The 13,610-nt window shown below is 41.4% G+C and overlaps 1 long non-coding RNA gene across 1 annotated transcript; it reads right to left on the bottom strand.

Moving 5' to 3' along the window:
• Window positions 1-836: 836 nt before the first annotated feature.
• LOC116192464 lies at window positions 837-3,635 on the bottom strand. Its single transcript, XR_004154084.1, has 2 exons — window positions 3,513-3,635; window positions 837-1,082 (listed from the first exon to the last, which is right to left on the bottom strand). It is a non-coding gene; the product is annotated as an uncharacterized LOC116192464 (long non-coding RNA).
• Between the last annotated feature and the right edge of the window lie 9,975 nt (window positions 3,636-13,610).

Genomic DNA, 13,610 nt, shown 5'->3' with positions numbered 1-13,610 from the left:
CCCATGTTTTGTCAGCCTAGCATCCTCTGCATGCTCATATCTTGTTCTGCCTAGCTTAAGAAATTGTTTTCTAAAACAATCCGGGGCATAACTGACTAAATCACGTAAACTTGGCCTGAACACATCACTTGTTTGCAATCACATGTTTTGTCTGTCTTTATCTGCATCCACATGATCGTGCTTCGGCCTGCTTTTTATCTGCATCCACATGCTTTTATCTACTTTTGCATGCTTTGTTTGCACTTGTCTGTTTTTGTCAGTATTTGTCAGCTTTTATCAGTTTTTATCAGTTTTCATCTATATTTGTCTATTATTTGCTGTTTGATCACGGTTCAAGCCCGAATCCATAGGGCACGCTTTGCACGGGGTCCAACGCCCCAAAACATCGATCACTGGTCCAACGCCCCATACACAATGAGTGCGCACAACCCAAGTACGAAATCAAGTCTTGCCTCGACTCACTGTTTCGCTCTCAGTAGCGTCTATGTGAAAGACCACTCGGATCGGATAAGTGAGTCGTGGTCAGACATGACCCGAAAGCTCGACCTATCCTACGGCTGCCTCGAGAGTCAAGCGACTCTTCTGCTATTTGTGGGTCCGGTCGGACCAGATCCCTGGCTCTTTGAGCTCGCGTTGCATTAATTCACTTTTCGGTCTTTTAGAACTCACGGTGAGCACGAGCGGAATACTTGGCTTGATGCAACTCGAACGGGTCCATGTACTGTACCGTGTCTGTATTTTTAATTTGAGATGTCACGACCCGAAATTACAGTAAAAGTTTTGCTATATTTTCTCGAATCCATTATCATATAAGAACTGTTCACATAAAAACCTTATTTCCAATAAATTTCCAAAGTATATAACCAATCCATTAACTCTAATATGTATACACACTTTTCCGGAAATTTCTTTTTTTTTTGCTCTCACATCAGTGATACAACTAAACAAAATTTTCAAGTCGTAACATTTTCAAGTCCATTCTATATACAAGAATATCTATCAACTAACTAAGGATTCCTACCTAGTTCTCCAAGCTGATCCCCGATATCAAAAAGTGATTCCTCTGCGCAATCGGAAGTTATCTGGAAAAACGTATGCACAGTGTGAGCTGCATCTCAGTGAGCACTATATTCCAAAGCAAAATGAATAATATTAAGTGATAAATATACTTTTAACAACCCAAATATTTATATAGATAGTAATAACATAACCTAGTCTATCAATTAATTCACCAACACAGTATATTATACAATGCATACAACTGATTACTAATCTCATTCACAACAATCAATTGCCTTTATAACATATAAAACTATTATCAGAATTAACCATCGACTCAACATCACCTTGCATTCATAACCCAATTAAATCAATTAGCAAACCACAAGACTTCCACAGAATAATTCAGACAATCGCAACAATCATCACATTTACAGCAATCGAACCAAACAAGCAATATACAACACAACCAAATCCATATAGTCATAGGGTTGCATTTCCTCGCAACAGAGTTGTGACGGTACCGTGACCTCGCATATCTCACTCATATCATTCTCAACTTTCAATATCCACATCTCATAAGCGGGGGCCGCCTATTAACCTCTGGCAGTAAGAGTTGACTCAATTTGTATTCCGTCGAGTCTCAGCGGCCGATCAGGCCCCTTTTTCTATTCTGCCGAGTCCAGTGCCCGATCCGACCCCTGTTTATATTCCGCCGGGTCCAGCAGCCGATCATGCCCCTATTTATATTTCGCCAGGTCCAGCGGCCGATCAGGCCCTATTTGTATTCCGCTGGGTCCAACGGCCGATCTGGCCCATTTTGTAATCCGCCGAGTCCAGCGGTCCCATGGCTATAGTCAAACAACAATCACAATCATGATCAATTGTAACCATACCATCTCACGTCATACATCATTATACCCAAGCATAATCCCAATCACATCACAATGGCAGCACATTACCATCACATATCTCATACACAACTAGTAAACACAATCACACCGCGTTATCTCAACTCAAAGTGAAACATACAAAACAATATCTCTCAAATTCCATCACGGAACATAGCAGGACCAATTCCTTAATCTAACTATCACAATATTCATCTTAACAATTTATATAATTAGAACGCATCATTTCACAAAGGACTGGAATATTCACATAACATACATACATATATATATATATATATATATATATATATATCATTTCACAATGGAATAAAGTACTCACCGAATAACCAAAAATATTTCTCCAAACCTGACCTTAAGGGTGCACAATCAATGTCCTCAACTCCTATCAATCATGAGTATAGCCTGAAAAACAAGTTATGCCTAACAATCATTTTCTCCACTAATTCTCATACTAAATCGTCCTGCAATGGCCTTGGAGAATCAACGAAACTAAGATATAAACACAACAATAGCACTGGTAATCCAACACTCAATATAAGACAACAACAAAATTCTTATTATTAGATTCTTACTCTAGGCAATTTATGAAGATTATAATTCGTCATAACATGTGTATATATTGAGGTAACAATTCAATTCACTAAATCAGCCCACATATCTTAAATATCCAAAGAAAATAATCTCATCATATGTAGAAATAAATATCAAAATCAAACTAGCTCAGATAACGACACTTAGATTAATGAAAAGAATTAATTATAGATCTCCTACTTGACATCTTTCTTTTTATTATCACTAATGAGACAAGTTCCTATAAATTCCCATACGTGAATACTAATAAGGTTATAAGCACAATAATAGTGTAAATAATCATATTCCTTTACCAATAATTCGTTCATAATAATAAGGTACCGAACAACACCCTTTTGGCCTCAACAAGAAATAACTCACCAGTTCACTCTATTAGCTAACTATTCAATTCTCCTAAGTTTTTCTAATGAAATTACATAAACTTCTGTTTTGAATTCCACTTTTAATTTCCTCAATTTAGCAATTCAATCGTACCACATTCTTCAATTCACCAAGGAAAATACACAATTGAATAAAATGGTGTCTCAAAACTCTAAACTCAATAATCTTTGTCGAAAGCATCCATAATCTCATCTAATCTAATTCCTTCAACTCAAGATAAATTAACTAGAGCTAAATCCATAGATATATCTATCTTTTACCCAACCAATTACGTCAATTACGGTTTTCAAATAAAAATTTAACATATAAACTTAATCTTCCATTTGCCCCTATAAAGCATAATAATCTCATTTAGTCTAACTTCTTCCTCAAGACAAATTAAACTAAGCCAAACATATAGATACATCTATCTTTCATCCAAATCAACACATCAAGATAAGATAATTAAACATAAAATTAATACACGAATTAGATCCTCCATTAATCCCTATAAGCTTAAGTAAATTCATCCACTCTAACTCCTTCAACTCAAAGCGAAACTGAATTCAATCGAATAAGAAAGTAAGAGATTTATACTCCACTTAATTCGGTAAATACCTATGCTAAGACTACAGAATACCAACTTACCAACCGATCCCGAAACTCGGCCTTCTCCTCCTTCATTTCTTTTTTTGTTCTCTCTCTCTCTCTCTCTCTCTCTCTCTCTCTGTTCTTCTCCGTGTCTCTGTTTCTTTTCCAACCCCAACCCAGAAAAACAGAGCAAAACGCAGGGAAAGAAGAAAGAAAAAAAACAAATGGAATGGAAAAGCAATGGCGGTGGAAAAATGAGGTGGTCTTCAAGGCCACGTGGAGCCCATTCAACCTTTTCTCTTTTTCTTTTTTTTGCTCCAGCAACGTGTATGATATAATAGAGATGTATATAATATATATATATATATAGACAACGTGTATGTATAATATAGTCAATGCTGAGATCTATGTGATTAAGAAACCTTTCACATTAGCATCAGCCATTCTTAGGAATGATTTCTGCTCCAAAGAAAATGAAAACAGGAGAAATTGGCTGCATGAGGTTTTTACCAAAAAATATGTTGAAACCATAATGCAAACCCATTGGATCCATTTCATGGAAGAAAATGAGAAAAACATCCTTTTCTGGGATTGGTTTTACCAAATCTACATGAAAGAAAAGGCTCTCAAATTCAATGAAAATACCATAACCTGGAAACTACCTTTCAACAGAACCATAGTCTCCTCAAAACCTCCTCCGAAATATGTTGAGCCAAGAGAACCTGAGCAAACCAAAAACCTTAGGTTACTCAACATGATGATCAGAAACACCCGCGCCTTAGAGCATGAAAACCGGGAAAAGAAGAGGATTCAAACAGAGTTAAAGCTTCGCCAAAAATGGTATCAGAGCCAAGATGTGGGGATAGGATGTCTATTCCGTTTAGATTCTCAGATCCAGTAGAACTCATAGGTCATATCATCTAGGACCGCCTTCATGGCTGGTAGAAACTCATGTAGTGTTCTTCCTATAGTGTATTCTTGCATATCCTAATACAATGAACTGAAGCTGGTAAACACGATAGGAAGAGGACATAGATCATTATCTCTCTAGGTGTCTAGATCCAATATCACAATGAACTGATGCTAGCATAAGAAGTAATGCAGTAGGCTCTAATGTCCATCCAGTCGCTCTAATGGACCCTACACATTCACCGTTCATAGGAACCCGGGGGGAAGTCCTAAGGTGTTCCCGTTTTGTAAGTCCCGACGGTCAGGGCAGTGTTCAGGGAAAAAATTGGATGTGATGGCCCGGTAGTGTTATGAACACCGTCTAAGTAGATGGAGGTTATCGGCTGGAGTAGAGTTATCCTAGTGCATTATCGTTCGTCTAGGTACAACAGTTGGGATAGGGTTTAGATCTTTAGAGAGAGGTGAGTTTTTTGAATTTGTCTTCCTACTATTATTGTTAAAACCAGGTACAGCAGTTGGGCAAGGTATGTGTTGATTCTCTGCAGGGAAACACTGTGTGAGGTAGGATTTCTGCCAAAAGAGGTATGTCTTAGACCGATCTTGATCTTGAGAGAAGCTGGGTAGGAGTATTTGATACGGTTTAGCATCTTCAAACCACTAGGCTATTGTTCCTATTAGATCTGTAGAGCTTTCGTCTAAGATAGGTATGGAATACCCTAAGGATAGGGAACTGATATGCAAAAGTATAGAAAGTCTTGATAAATGTTTGAGAGACTGGAAGGTTTATTGTTTTTGAATATGGGTTTGTTTAAAATGATTCCTCCACATGCATGCGTAGGTTCCAACCATAAAACCGATAAAAATCCTATCCGAAAAAGTCTTTCTTTTCATGATAGGATTAACCAAAAAATTTCTAATCTGAATTCCCAGATAGCACTATCTATGTCAGTTGTCCCTAGGGTAGACACAGTAGTCAAGGAATTTAAGATAGATTACGATAAGCTTAGGAGTGATTTCCTAGCACCCCATAATGACGATAAAAGGAGATGGCTCCATGAGTCATTCTCTGAAGAATATACCAAGTCTCATATCAGGGCTAGTTGGACAGCATTCGTGCTAAAAAACTCCGCAAATATCCTGTTCTGGGATTGGTTTGAAAACCATTTTGTACCAGAAAGAATGGTATGTGTAACTCAGAAAACCATAAAGTGGGATCTTGCGAATGCAGACCCGGTTGAGTCGACACATCCACCTTTAGGTACCCTCCAAATAATCCATCAAAAAGCAGAGGTCATAGCCTCCCCCTTCAAAATGAAAGTGGACGATTCACTGGCCCCCAAAGATATTAAAAACATCTTTGAACAAAATAATTTCACAAACCAGTGCCTCCACACCATAGGTTCCCAGTTGGATAGGATAGAACAAGAAGTCACTAAGCCTGTAGCCAACCAGGTAGGGACCTCTAGTCGTCCAAACCAATCAAGACCTTCACCCATAGAACCTCTCAGAAAACCTCCTTTTAAACCCCATGAGATCCCAATCTCTAGGAAACAAGAGTTTAATCAGGAGCTAGAGAGAAAAATAAAAAGCATAAATCTCCAAGAAAATTCCACATTAACGAGTTTGCCCAAAATGGTCATCCCGGACACTTCCTTTTCAGGAATAGAGCCAGGAGCCCCATTAAGAGCAACAAAAATCAAGGCACAAGAGTCTCAGGGCTCAAATGTCAACGCCATCGATAAATCTGGAGATTTGAGCAAAATAGTGTGGCAGGAACCCCAAAAACCCTACTACACTACCATAAGCGCACCAGACCTAGTTTTGGAAGAAAAACCCAATATTGTCCAAAATAGGTATAGTGCCAATGCCATATATGAGTGGAACATTGACGGGCAGTCTGAGTACAACATACTCAGCGTCTTGCAGCAAATGACGATGGTGTCAAATGCTTACAAAACCCAGATGCGACTGTCGGACCCAGCCATAGCACACATGCTAATAGCAGGGTTCACTAGTCAGCTGAAAGGATGGTGGGATAACTACTTATCGCCCTTTCAACAAAATGAAATCCTGACCAGCGTCAAGACTAATGAAGCAGGTGAGATCATATGGGATGCTAACAACGAAGACATCCCTGATGCCGTAGCAACTCTAGTCTTTGCCATCTCCCAACATTTTGTAGGAGACCCCTTTCACCTCAAAGACAAAAACCTAGATTTGCTATCAAACCTAAAATGCAAAAGACTGTCTGACTTCAGACAGTACAAAGATACCTTCCTCACTAGGGTCATGTCTAGGGAGGATTGTAACCAGCCGTTTTGGAAAGAAAAATTCTTAGCAGGTCTGCCAACCTTGTTAGGAGAACAAGTCCGAAACGAAATTAAATCCATAAATCATGGCCAGATACCTTACAAAGAACTGAGTTATGGAGAGCTCATCAACTTCATCCATAAAAAAGGTATCCGAATGTGTACTCAGCACAAACTCCAAAAACAATTGAAAAAAGAAAAGGCCCAGACCAGGAAAGAGCTTGGCAATTTCTGCCAGCAATTCGATCCCTCTTTTCAGGTCGACAAAAAGGTCTAAAAATCCGAAACCTGCAGTGGGGACTACAGCAGAAAACATAAGCCCAAACATTTCCATAAAAAGCCTAGGATTCCCTCAAAACCACAGACCACTGATAAGAGTGAGAAAAAGTCCAACTCCTCTTTCAAGTGTTTTAAGTGTGGGAAAACTGGCCATACTCAGAGGTACTGTTACCTCAACAAAAAGATTCATCAACTAGAAATTGATGATGACATAAAAAAGCCAGATCCGCAACCTGTTGATAGAGTCTTCTGACCCTGATACAGAATCCTCAACAGAGGACGAAGAAGGTCTGCAAATGGATGAACTTGACTGGTCATCCGATGAAAAATCGATAAATGTCTTGACAAAAGATCAGGAATTTCTGTTAGAAATAGCGGATCAAATCCAGAACCCTTTGTTGAGAAAACAATATCTTGAGAAGTTGAAACAGGGCACTCTCGAAGGCGAGACCAAAACCCCTAATTACAACCTCTCTGAAATCCTTGAAAGGCATGACAAAAGACGAGCTCATAAAACCTCGTTTGATGCCCAAAAGGAATTTGAAAAATTAAGGAACGAAGTTGATTGCATCAGAACTGAGCAACAGCTGCATTCCTCGATAATTTGTGAGTTAAAAGAGCTTTTCAGTGAGGCACCAAAACCCTCAGCAAGCTCTGAGAAAATCCTAATGGACCAAGACAAAAACCCAGATGAAAATCTGGCCTTGGAACAAAAGGAAGATGACCAGCACGCAAATCTAACCATGATAGGAGAACCCTCTCCTAACAGATGGTTGATCAACGTCACGCTAGTCATAAACCATAATCTGTTTGTTAATGCAACTGCTCTGTTTGATACAGGTGCAGATGAAAACTGCATTAATGAACAAATCATCCCTGCCAGATTCTATGAAAGAACAACTGAATCACTTTCTTCGGTCAGTGGTACTAAGCTCGACATCCAGTATAAGTTGAGTAAAGTAGAAGTTGAACAGAATAGAGTCCGGTACAAAACATCATTTCTCCTAGTAAAGAGCCTTACTCATAAGGTTATACTAGGAACCCCATTCATCCGGCTTTTAAAACCGTTTCTTGTCACTTCATCTGGCATTGAGACGCACAAGCTTGGAACCAAAATAAAATTCCATTTCATCTCTGATAAATGTGTTTACAAGATAGACTGATCCATCTTATGCAGGAAATGGCCGTGGAATCTGCTCAAGAGTGGTTACACAATTGGCTGTTTGAACTGTTACAAGACGACAGTCTTGAGGAAATAAAAAATAATTTACAGGACGGGGAAACAGACTCTATGGATCGTATTTATACGTCATATATCCATAATATCTGTGCCCTCATCGATCATCCTGTGTCCGATGTTTTGTGCGCTTACTTCAACAGGCATTGCAAGAGAGTTCCTCCTTGCAATAAAAAACCCTGTTTTCTCCATATTAACTCCACTTTAAAAACCCGGGAGGATTATGGGCTAGTCATTGGCCATTATCTCTACCAAGAACCAGTGGTGGTTGATTTAAACATAAATTTGCCATAACCCTTGTTCATGTATACCTACAGGAACATGGAACTCCCCTGGTTTGACCAGGTTTGCGAAGGCTCCTATTCCAGGAGCAAAACACATAATCATCAGGATCTGCCTCCAAAAAAGCGATTCTGCATAAAGTCCAGCCTCACGGCTTGGCGGCCTGATCACAGGCAACAACTCATCTTGGATAATTTATGGGCTTCCATAAAGAATCCTCAAAAGAGTGAGGAATCCATAAATGCATTGGTCCTTCACATGGAGGAACAAGGCAACAGCAAAGCGTCCTTGCAGCAGGAACTTTGCCTGAAAATCGATTCGCTGCAACAAGAGCTATCCCTCCAAAAAGCTCAGACTCAAGCTTTCCTCCAAAACAGGTTAGTTGAGTTCGATAATTTCACAGAGCACTTTGCAGAAATGTAGAGAGAAAACCATGCTCTGAAGAAAAAGTTAAAAAAGAGTGAAAAAAGGAGAGATATTTTAGAAAAAGAAAATGAAGGCTTCAAAAAAGAAATAGAAAGCCTATGTGCGGAAAGAATAGAAGTCTTAGAGTTTTCTGAGACCTGCCTAAGAGAAAAAGACGCTCTTGAAAAAGAAAATAAAAAATTCAAGCAAGATTTGGAGTCCTCATCAACTCCATCGATAATTCGGTCAAAAATTCCTCACATCGGAAATATGACTGAAAAAATGTTTTCTAAAAAACCCATTGAGGTAACTCTCAGTGGCATTTTCCCTCGAGCAGGAGAAATCCTGTTCCTTTCAAAACTTCCGGAAGATATTGTCTTAAAAATTTCTGAGATAAGTCTTCAGGATTTTACTACAACCATGATTTCCTTCTTCAAAAAACTCATTCAGTTCTGTGCTTGCTCGCAAAAAGGAATTGACGGATGGTTTTGGAATTGGGAAACCATTTTCAAAATGACTTTCCACAACCCTGTGACCAACACAGTAAGGATGATGCTTTTGAAAGAGCTGATATCTTACTCATGGATGGTTGCAGGCATATCTTGGAATTCTCGATCCCCAGGATAAGTTTTTATGTTTTCCCCCTTAAAGATAAATGGTTTAATCACCATTTTGAATTTTGTGATCTTCTGAAATATGGAGTTCTCAAATCCATAATTTTAAAGCCAGAGGATGAACATCGACCAGAGTATCAATCCCTTTTTGGGAACAATGCTTGGGATCTCATCAAAAAGTCCTTGCGTCGGTCGTCCAGCCTCTTCATCAGCATTGAATCCTCTCCCCCAGAGTGGATTTTCCCCATAAAAGTTCAACCTGCTATCCATTACATCTTTATCTCTCCGGTAAGTTCAAGAAGTGTTCTCCCCCCAGAGGCAAAGTTTTGGCCAGCAGATGGACAAATCATTACTCAAATCAGCAAATGGCGAGTTTGGGTTCAGGTAAATGAATGGCACTGGCGTAAATACCCAGAGCATATTCTCTAGTTCTCAGGTATATGCCAAAGGGTTTTCCTTCATATCTCTCTCCTCGAATTGCCGATCCAACCAAGGTTCAGCACCCGTCATGATTTATTTCTTGACAAATTCGAAGAGGAGTATTTATTGGATTCCCAAATTGCTCATCAAAGGTATTAGTCTCAGTAACCGAGAGCGTCCGCCCACTACACGTGGATCATTACCGGACAAAAAACCTTTCGGCTCAAAAGGCTATGCCCCACATAATCAGCACAATCTCCGGAAGCGTCCCACCACTACTCACAGTGGTACCATTACGGACAAAAAACCTTTCGGCGAGCGTGCCCGACATAAAGCAGCCTCCTGTCACTATTTGCGACAAAAAAGGCACTCAAGGCATCAACCACTGCCTATAAGAGGACTCTTCTTCCAGCATCGAAGATGGGGGACTCATCCACCGATAATACTCTCTTCTTCTCTTTCTTTTCTTCTCATATGTAAACATCCGGCTCTCATAACTCGGATCCTCCAACCCTCTCTCTAAGTGTAAGTTCCAGTGTAAGCATGGATTGAGTTCTTTCAGACTCATTCCTTTTCTTTTCTTCTTCTCATGTTTTCTTTTGTTTTCTTGAACATCATGTACTCCCTTCGGCCCATCATGGGCTAAGTTTCTGAATAAATCTTCCATGTTGATCTTACATTTATCTTGATTGTCTATGCATATCAGATCCTTGTTCTTTCTGTATTCCATGGTTATCCCCTACGATAGATCTCTGGGTTAAAATGTTATATATATATATATATATATATATGAAAGCATATGTATGTAAGCATATCTGGAAAAAGAAATACCAGGTCTCACATGAGAGCGCATTGTGAGGATTCTTTTATGTATTTTCATTCAGCCTTTGTAAGGATCCCAGTTGATAAGCAGAAAAGGCCCGAGCGTTTAATCGAATTTACGTTTTCAAAACGGGTAAAGAGTGTGCAACCTAATTCACGCGATAAATAAGTAAAAATAGTAAGCCTAGACAAACAGAGTACCGAAAGGGCGTACGGGATATAGGCCAGTACATAACATAATCCCCGAATTCGGAATTTTCGATTCCACATGATCATTTGCCTTAGTAAGCTATGTGTATCCTGTACCCCTAGACTTGGCTAACTTACCGGCCCTCAACCTCCAAGTTGTAAAATGGTAAGTGGCGATTCATTCTCACTCGTGTTCGTCACGCGTCCCCACGGGAAGATGGACACTCCCAAGTCGTGCGATCGGCTCGCGCGCATGCGTGCCCCGACGAGGTGAAATTCGAGTGCACACAGTTTAGCGATTCCACTGGGGACATTTAGAGGGTTCGGGCTCTATTCCGTTTGTATGCTTGTTTGTTTATTTATTTACCGCTTCCTACAATCTGCCGCTTAGCTATTTTCTGCGCATTTATTTTCTGCACCATGCATTGCACATCTTCCAGTCCTAGGTACCTATGGGCCGCGACCCACGACCGACAATAGGAAGCACAGGTTAGATAGGGGTTCCAAGTAAGGGTACGTCGCACGGTTGGACCGTCGATTAGGACCCTAAAGATCCCCGCCCGATTTCAAGGAATTGACACCCTTGAGTCGGGGGGCCCCCATCCTTAGGTAGCACGGTCCCTGTAGCACCAAACCATGCATCATGCAGGAGCTCCATGCAATTTCCAACCCAATTCTGGCAAAAAGTCCAATGAGTCGGCCTGCGTGCCATCTTAAAGTCCTTTTCTGTTTTCTAAGAGAGATGTACCTTGTATCCATTACATTAAGCCGTGGGCATTTCCTTTTCTGCACACATGCATCACGCGGTTTGTCAAAATTAGGGTGTCATTCACATCGATGAGTCCCAAGTTGATCTTCCTTTCATCTTGGTAAGAGATATCGCATTCGGCTTCTTCTCCGCGCCTCGACAGGTTTAAGCCACCACTCGAGGAAATCACACAAATTACATCGCTACCTTTGTCGGTGACGTGCCCTTCTTAGCCACCCGACACGTTAATTGGAACTTTATCGAGGCTTCCATTGCTTTCTAGAATCCCGATCATGCAGTTTTCAACATTCAAGGCACCAGGCTCACACCGACCATCGAAGAGTATCAGACCCTCATCAGCCGAACAACAACTACCCACAGCATTGTGGAACCCAACTTTCACACTGCCCAAACAACTTTAGTTTCGCGCCTACTTGGAATCCGCACTTCCGTCTTGCATGCTGAACTTGCATACTCCGGAGGCACAGAGATAGAAATCGAGAAACTCCTCCTTTTATTAAAACCCGAGCACATAGGGCCTAGGGAGATTTTCTTTGAAAGGACTTATGTCATGCTTTTCTACTAATAACTTTTGGGACCCTCTTATTCCCTCGCTCGCGGGCTTTCATCGACGCCGCTTTGGCTAGTGTCGTCCTCCAAGTGGTCGGAGGATGCGGATACAAGGTAGCCCTTGTGACTGAGACTATTCGGTCCCTCGACCGTGTTTCGAAAACGCGTGACCGAAGGACAAGAGGGTCCCCCATCCTTCTGCAAATTTGGCTTCAGAGCCACGCATACCGCTTTGGCCTTGTGCGACCGGTTATGTTTCTCAACAATAGAGAGTCAATCATTTCTCGATTTCTACCTTTAGTGTGTGTGGAAAAGCGCAAGGTTTTCGAGTGGATCAAAAATTTTCTCGAAATATAACCAAGGCGCTTTAAGTGGCCCACTGCGTGGATGCCATCCAGACCCATGTCCCTTAGGTGCCATGATTTTAACGGCATTCCACTCATTAGCCATGCAGGGTCTACCACTTATTTCCCGGCGCGAGTTATGAGGCAGCACGGTTGCTTACAGACAGTCCTCGAGGATACGGCGCGAACTAGGTTCGAAAACACTTGGTGGAAGGACCAGACACCCGTAGATCGCCAGAGTGACATCGAGCAGGTCATGGCTACATGGCGCACTGTAGTCCCTGGACAAGCCTACTTCCCTGAATATCCTACTCAGGACAAGCAAGACTTCCAAGCCACGGAGGAATACATTCTCCATTTCTATCGTTGGAAAGCCTCTGAATCTTAAGAACTCGTTGATCCAAGACATCTCCCACAACTATCCAAGTCGAGCTCGCCAGTCTTAGAGCCGAAAGGGACCACCTTCGCCGAGAAGTGGTCGAAAAGGACGAGCAACTTGTTGATCAGTGTCTGCTACAGAGGGAGCTTGCCCAGGCCCGCACAGAACTATAGAGACGTGATCAGGAATTGGCACGAGCGAACACTGCCCTGGAAAGGTTCAGGAAGAGGAAGAAGTCGTTCCCACTCTTGCTGGCGCTCCGTCGGCATATTCGGGGGCTCTTTTGCCGCAGGTCCCGCCTCTGGTGGTCCAAGTATCTTCTACTCTAGATGAGCACGCACGCATTACGACGCTCAAGAATATGGTCAATATGATGGCGACCAATATGGTTGAGCTTATGACTGCACTTAGGAACCAGAAGCATGCTTCCTCGAGCTCTAATCTGCCTCCAGAGGATGTCAACACGCCTGCTCCACTGATGACCCACGCACTCACGACTGAGCCAGCCAATGCTTTTACACCATCACCACTAGCCCCAGCTGCTGTCCAGCTCTCGCCGATAGCATTCCTAGCTCCAGACCAAGCCATCTCTGTCCCACTGCCAATGTCCATCCCGACTCCAGCCCCGATCTATACTGCTCCTTTGCC

This window comes from Punica granatum, chromosome 1 (genome assembly GCF_007655135.1).
Source record: "Punica granatum isolate Tunisia-2019 chromosome 1, ASM765513v2, whole genome shotgun sequence".
Lineage (NCBI taxonomy): Eukaryota > Viridiplantae > Streptophyta > Magnoliopsida > Myrtales > Lythraceae > Punica > Punica granatum.
Note: the sequence above shows the minus strand (reverse complement) of the source record. Positions and strands in the feature narration are given on the sequence as shown.